General features: G+C 35.1%; 1 long non-coding RNA gene across 1 annotated transcript; it reads left to right on the top strand.

Annotated features, from left to right (window-relative positions):
• Positions 1–4165: 4165 nt before the first annotated feature.
• On the top strand, positions 4166–6697 carry LOC142169437 (uncharacterized). Its single transcript, XR_012699208.1, has 3 exons — positions 4166–4326; positions 4562–4663; positions 6302–6697. It is a non-coding gene; the product is annotated as an uncharacterized LOC142169437 (long non-coding RNA).
• The last annotated feature ends 1030 nt before the right edge of the window (positions 6698–7727 follow it).

The following is a 7727-nucleotide window of genomic DNA, read 5'->3' as shown; positions in this document are numbered from 1 at the left end:
TATTTGGAGATCTGTGGTGGAATTAGGCTTGAAATGCCGGAAGTTAAAATTTTAGAAAGTTTGACTGGGGGTTGGCTTTTTTATATCGGGGTTGGAATCCGATTTTGAAATTTGGAATACCTCCGTTATGTCATTTATGACATGTGTGCAAAATTTGAGGTCAATCGGACGTGATTTGATAGGTTCCAGAGTCGTTTGTAGAAACTTAAAATTTCAAAGTTCATTAGGCTTGAATTGGGGAATGAATCGTGATTTTAGCGGCGGGTTAACGGATCATTTTTGGCCTTGGTGAGATTGTTGATATCTGCTGCTGTATTTTTCTGATTTTCTCTTTCGCGTTCGCGAGTGGGCCATCGCGTTCGCGAAGAGTGTTTTCTGAGTGTGAGGTTTTGTTCTTCCTGTTCGCGAAGGGTAGAACGTGAACGCGAAGGTATGATTTGTGTGTGCATCGCGAATGCGTGAGTGGTATCGCGTTCGCGAAGAGGAGTGAGGCTATTGGGGACCCCATGTCCTTGTTCTATGCGTTCGCGAGGTGGTGGTCGCGTTCGCGTTCGCGAAGGTATGAGCTGGTAAAGCTTCGCGTTCGCGAAGGGTAAGATTTGTAAAGCTTCGCGTTCGTGAAGCCACGGTCGCGTTCGCGAAGGGTTAAATTTGTGGGCAGTCAAGTTGTGCTTCGCGAACGCGGGGGACCTGTCGCGTTCGCGAAGAAGAGAGATCTGGACAGAAAGTTTAAGTTTAGAAAATGGGACTTCGTCTCATTTTCCATTTTTAACGATTTTGAGCTCAGATTGAGGCGATATTTGGGAGATTTTCAGAGAAAATAACGGGGTAAGTATTCTTAACTCAATATTGGTTAAATTACCCGAATCCATGGTTATTTTTATCATTTAATTGGTGAATTGAGTTGGAAAAGTTTGAAAACCCTCTTGGATAAATTTGAGGATTTGAGGGCCGAATTGTTATCGAAATTTAGTAATTTTGGTATGGTTAGACTCGTGGTGGAATAAGGGTTCATATTTTATAACTTTTGTCGAGTTCCGAGACGTGGGCCCACAGTCAATTTTTGGAGTTAAAATTGGTATCATGTGATTACTTTGAAGGTGACGTACATGCTAGGTGACGGGCGTGTGGGTATGCACCGAGAGGATTGTGACTTGATCCGTTCCGTGAGACTATAAAGTTGAATAACTTGTTGTTAGCTATGTGCTCTCTATGTGTTGTGGAAATTTAACTATAAACCATGTTTAGGCTATATGTTAGTAGTGTTGGGACCCACATAGGTCGTATACATGTTGAACTATCTGTTTAATTATTGTTTGCACTCAGTCACAGTTTACTTGATTATCTTATCTTAGTCTCTATTGTTCATTATTGATGCATCATATCATTGTTGTTTGGGCTGATTTCATAATTTTTGAGAGCCCGAGAGACTAGAGAGATTTATGACTGAGCAAGGCCGAGGGCCTGATTGTGAGATATATTATTATAGCATGTGAGTTTTCTGTGCAGTACGTGAGTTGTCCTTGCGGATCCAGATATTATAATATAGCACGTGAGTTATCCTTGCGGATCCAGATAATTATACTATGGCACATGAATTGTCTGTGCAGCACGTGAGTTGTCCGTGCAGATTATAGCGCTTGGGATGTAGGAGCCCCTCATGAGTCTGAACACCCCCAATGAGCGCGGGTACATATTAAGTGTGAGTGTTGAGAGCGGGGAGCCCAGTGAGTGATTGTTGTCCTGAGAGGTTGTACTTGTTTTTCATTTGTTGTTGTATTCAGTTGTTACGTGTCATTGTTGTGAAATTCCCTGAAGTATTTTATATCCGGATTACATGAACTTGAGCTGTGTAAAATTGACTTGACTTAAACTGCTGGATTTGAAAGCATGTCTATTCTTTCTTGGAATTACTGAAAGTGAATTATAACTGTGTAGCTCGTCATTATCTTAAGTTCCTTAGTTATTATTGTTACTTGCTGAGTTGGTTGTACTCATACTATACCCTGCACTTCGTATGCAGATTCAGGTGTTTCCGGACATAGCGGGTGCTAGTTCTCTCGCACAGTTGGTTTTCTGGAGATTCTGAGGTAGCTGTCGTGTTTTGCAGACCTTGCCTCTCTTTCCTTATCTCCTCATTTACTGTATTTGGTCTCAGACTATTATAGACCATATTTTCTAGACTTGTATTCATATTAGATGCTCATGTACTCAGTGACACCGGGTTTTGGGAGTATTTATATTTGTATTTGTGAGTTTTTCTTCCTCTAAAAACAAAATTTAGTTATTATGTTTCAAACTTAAGATATGGGAGTTTATTGAGATTGTCGGCTTGGCTAATATTGAGATAGGCGCCATCACGACGGGTGATATTTTGGGTCGTGACACGAATACCCTTTTGCTAAACGTTGGGGGAAAACAAGCGTTGCATTACCAAAAGTGACTAAAATCTACAAAACAAGCTAGACTTGTAGATTTTTTCCATTAGACTTGAAATTTTTTAATTTTCAATTAGTTTTCAAATACATATGTATTTTGTAGAGTTTAACTCTTTGTAGGGATAATAAAACTAGTTACTATACTTCTTGTAGACTTGCAAAAATATTCAACTGATGGTAGACTATAATTGTGTATTTTGACTATTAATTGCATTCTAATTCGCTGCACTTTACTAGGGTTTGAGCTTTAAATGATATTAATTTGCAATGAGTGCGCGTTTCATGCTTTGTAGGAGCGATCCCGAGTTACTGTGAGGTTGTGGAACTAATTCAAGCTATTATGGAGCTTTGAAGTCTGAGTAAAAGCATGGAGTAAGTTGGGATCGTGTTCGAGGATCAACGGACAATAGTACAAGTCAACGAGAGAAACAAAGAATGGAGCAAAAAGCCATCCAGGTGTGTGACCACGCACTGGGCACGCAAGATGAGCAGAGGACTGTCCAAAGTGCGCGGCCATATGCGCGATCACTTGCCCAAGTGCGCGGCTGCGCACGTCCGTTTCGGAAAACTTTTCCAAGCCTATTTTGGTAATTTCGGAGGCGACTTCTCTTGACCTATATGAAGCCCAACTCGTCTAAAAAGAGGTGATCTTGGATTTTGAGAGCAACTTTTAGGAGAGAAGAAGGCAAGGAAGCAACAGAAAAGCAAAATACTTGATCCAATTCATTCAATACGGAAGTTGGTTTGAATTTGGGAATTGTAATGTCTTTTTGTTCATCTAATACTCTTGCTATGAATATTTTCTCCATTATGGAGTAATCTTCATTAGGGTTATTGACGGATATTGTGATTTGTCAATCGTTTTAGGTTTTACTCTATGTTAATTGCCCGAATTCATTGAATGAGTTATTAATTAAATTGCAAGGCTTATTGTGGTTTTACTTTAATCGAAAGAGAAGTGTTGCTGCTATTTGCATTGTGCCATCTTATTTGGGTTGATTTTACGCCTCTTCTAGGTAATCGAAAGAGCTTAGAGAGTTATCAATTAACCCAGTTTAGAAGAATAACCGAGAGGTGTTCTTCGAAAGATCATTCATTCACTATTTTTTAGCATATATTCATAGGACCTGTTATTAGGCTGATTAAAGGAATCACATTCATTCGCAAAGAAGAATTTGAATCCTTAAAGTAGCCTAATCAATCATCTGTTGAAATCGACAGAATCAATAGAAGTTAAGAATGAATTTAATGCAGAGTTATCCGGAATAATAGTTGATCACATATCTTGTCACAACCCACTTCTGACACTGATATTCAATTGTTGCTACTAATTATTAAAGTGTCATTAGTTTTCTTACAATTGATAATATTTTATTTGTAGTCGATAATAACATAAATCAAAGGTTTATTATCCTGGATATTGTTGAGCTGAAGATTTATTAGAACATTGTTTAAACCAATTCCTGTGGAGACGATTTAATACTATACTATCTTTGACTAGCGAGCATACGTTTTATACACCGATTTTGCGCTCGTCATGTTGCTAAATATACTTATATAAGTGGAACAACTTTATGTTGTCGTATAGAGTAAAAATTTTACCCAGAAGTTTTTTCTTGTTACCAAATATTTTGATCTTGTTGCCATATTTTGTGGGTATTATAATAAAATTTAAATACAAAATAAATTAGCAACAATATATTTCCATTGTTACCAAAAATATTTACATTGTTGGTTCAATTCTTTCGCAAAAATGTTAGGCGGCAAAATTTCCCTCTTTTTTTTGCCTAACCCGTCCCTCTTTTGTTCCAAACTTCCAATTCACCAAACTTCAGAGCTGCTAAGTAGGTTACTCGGCCTTCCCTCAATCCAAGTTAGGGTTTGAAATGTTAAGCTTCTTCCTCTCTCTAGTTACAGTTATTTCAAGTTTAGGGCTTTGATTTCTCATGTAAACATATTTTTCGCAATTCGAATGCATCATCCCTAGAGAGAAAAACTTAATGACTCAGAATGCTAGATCTGAGAATTTTCCTGAAGAAATCAAAGATTTAATTATAAAAATCAGTATTCTCAATTCATGTTTCAATTCAAAAAGGATTAACTTTTTCCAAGTATAATTATAGGTTGTGGCATGCTTTGGAGGGTTCTGCAGAAACGGCAGAGCTTTGCGACGTAGATCCGTTTGACGCCATTTTCACGATAGTCAGGCTTCTCTTTTCCTTCAAGTGAGTTTTTCACAAGCACACTATTTCTTTCTACTTTCATCAATATTTCTATTATATTATTCTCTTGACTAGTTATCTCGTTCGACAAAATTCTTTCAGTGCCCGGTTACAGGGTTACAATTCCATCAAAGTAAAATTAGGGCTTGAAACTCTAAGCTAGTTTTATTTAAGTTTCAGTTGTTCTCATAGTAGGTTACATTTTGGAGAATAGCAAGCTTCGTCCTAATTCTTGTGTATGTCCTTTTCCTTTAGAAATTGTTACTAGACAAGTATTTCACTATGGATATCATCCCTCTATTTGCATAGGCAATACGCGTTTTTGTATATTAGAGTAATGTTTGGAGGTTGAAGCTCTGTTTCCACGGTGGTCTGTGCTCTTTGATTGTGTTTAGCTGTATTTTATACCCTCTAGTTTCATCTTCGATGATACATTTTCTGGGAAGAGTAAGGATTTAGTGCACACCCTCAGGAACTCTGTTAGAGATAAGCACTAAATATGAACTTGGAGATGAATTCATGTTCATATTCATATAGAAGTTGACCAAATTGTTGTAGGAAAGGAAATATTGGCAGTACCTAATATTGGCATTACATTAAATTCATTTGTTTGAAGCTTCTTTATTTCTTCGTTTCAAATGTATTAACTCTTTTTTGAAAGCTCTTTAGTGGACAATCTTAGTAATTTAGTTTAAGCAATGTGCTCTCCTAATTTCCTTGCTTTTGGTAGAGATAATATTACAAGAATGCTTGCATCTTGTGTTGTGTAGCATTATAAGTATAAAAACACATGTGCAACATCTTTGCTAATATAGAAAAGCTAAGGCTGTGCATTTCTTGGTAATAGAAAACCATAGTTTGCTTTCAATGGTCTCTTGTGTATGGTGATATGCATTTTTTAAGTTAATGTCATTGGGTGATGTATTCATCTGGTGTAGAGTTTTTTTTCCTGCCTAATTCTTTGAATTTAGGCAACTTCTATTGAACTTGACAACCTTCTGTTTTGGGACACAGAGAATTGAATGAAGTTCTTATTGTAGACATGTAGACCTTCTGGCTCCTTTGTTAATTTTCTGTAGATAATTTCAATATATTAAAATTAAAGTCAAAGGAGTCCAATTGAATTATCTGTTAAAAAATCTATATCCCACTCGGTAAAGCACTTTAGTGTTGTTTATATAGCTGCTATCTCATTGTTTAAACGATTGCTTGGATTTTATTTTTTGAAACTTCTATCTTCTTTTTTCTTGTCAATAAAATGAATGAATGAAGGTATAAACAATAACTACATGTAATTGCTTTTTTAGTTCACAACAGGTTTGAGTCTAATGTGAGAAAGTCTACATAGGTTACCTTACATTTTGATAGTAATACCGAATATATGGATATAGTTTATGCTGCCATGTAGAGTAGTTTGTGGATATAAACTTTGTGATGATATACTAGGACTTGGTAAACTTTCTCTTATGTTAAAGTTTGTAATGATAAAATTCAGTTGTAATTTAGAAATTACTACTAATATATATGCTCCATATATATATATATATATATATATATATATATATATATATATATATATATATATATATATATTGCATTGTAAATAGTCTTTTGAATTGATTTTTTCATAAATAAATGCAGATTCAATTGGAATCAAAGAAGATTGTAGAAAAGCTAGAAGAAAAGCCTTGAGAAATAAATAAGTCTTTGGGAGAAAAGTATTAGAGATCCGAGTTGGTAAATGGAGGTCAATCAAGGCAATTCCATCAACAAAGCTATCAAACGAGCTGGGAATAACTTCTCGAACAAGTGGAAGGACCTCACAAAAGAGAAGAAAGATGCAACCCTGATTAGATTATATTGTACTTTTCAAGACAATTATATTCTTATTGTAGGACGTATTAGTTTGTCATAATGTGACAAAAAATAGTGTTTGTCCCAGAATTGCCTTATCAATAATATGCTATATTCTTTGACTACAAATTATCTTTGTATTTTTTGACAATAGTAATTGTCACTAATCATGACGATTTACAGTGACATTTTTGTTTTGTTGGTAACATTCATATTTTTAGTGATGAGATGATAGTTTTAGCTATAAAATTGTAAACCTTATTTATAAAAGCAAAGTTGTCACTAATATATACATTTAGGGACGAAATACTTTTTTGTACCTAAAAGGCATTCTTTAGTGATGAAATTGTGAATGTTTAACTATGAAATATATAATACTTCAGAGACAATTTATGTTATCACTAATTAAACTAAATAATTAATGACAAATATTTTTGTCGGCATTAATGATCTTTTTAGTGACGAAAATATAGTATCAACTACGATTTTTTAATACTTTTTCTGACAAATAACTGTCATAAATACTATCACTTTGGGGACGAAAAAATATGTCGTAGTTAATATAATTCTATTTAGCGACGAAACACAAAAGTTGTTTGCATATATTATTAGTGACGGTGTTTTACGGACAAAAGATTCACAAAAAATTTTTTGTCACAAAAAGTCATTTGTGACGAAATATGAATTTTAGGTGACAAAACAATTTATCACAGATAGTCGAATTTGTTGTAGTGTGAAGACTTTTTCCAGTCAAACAATGGGAATTACAACAAACAAAGAGAATTAGTTAGATAAATTGTTTAGGTTTTCAGCCATTTAATTTGGTCGAATTACAGTTTTATTTACCAAGCTTAATCCGCTTTCAAACTATTCTAACGACAAAGAGTTCATTAATTATATAAATAAATTTGTGATGTGTCATTTGAAAATTTTCTAGTAGTTTTTATGGTTATATCGGCAGCAAAAGAATCCTCTCTGTCCGATCGGCCATCATTTTCGAAGTACATATCTTATAGGAGTTTAACTTCGCGACTGATATCTGCCATTTTTGAAGTACAAATCTTATATGGTTCTATGCCTAGCGTTATCATAAAATACATTATAGAGCCCATCGCGATAGCGACGGGGAGATATGCAATTGTCCACCTTAGGGTGGCGGAGCATGCACATATTTTCGTCTCAAAGGAATACAAGGTCTGCGAGGGTGCCATCA

The sequence above is a fragment of the Nicotiana tabacum genome, chromosome 15 (genome assembly GCF_000715075.1).
Source record: "Nicotiana tabacum cultivar K326 chromosome 15, ASM71507v2, whole genome shotgun sequence".
NCBI classification, from domain to species: Eukaryota; Viridiplantae; Streptophyta; class Magnoliopsida; order Solanales; family Solanaceae; genus Nicotiana; species Nicotiana tabacum.
The sequence above is the reverse complement of the archived record's forward strand: the minus strand, read 5'-3'. Positions and strand labels throughout refer to the sequence as shown.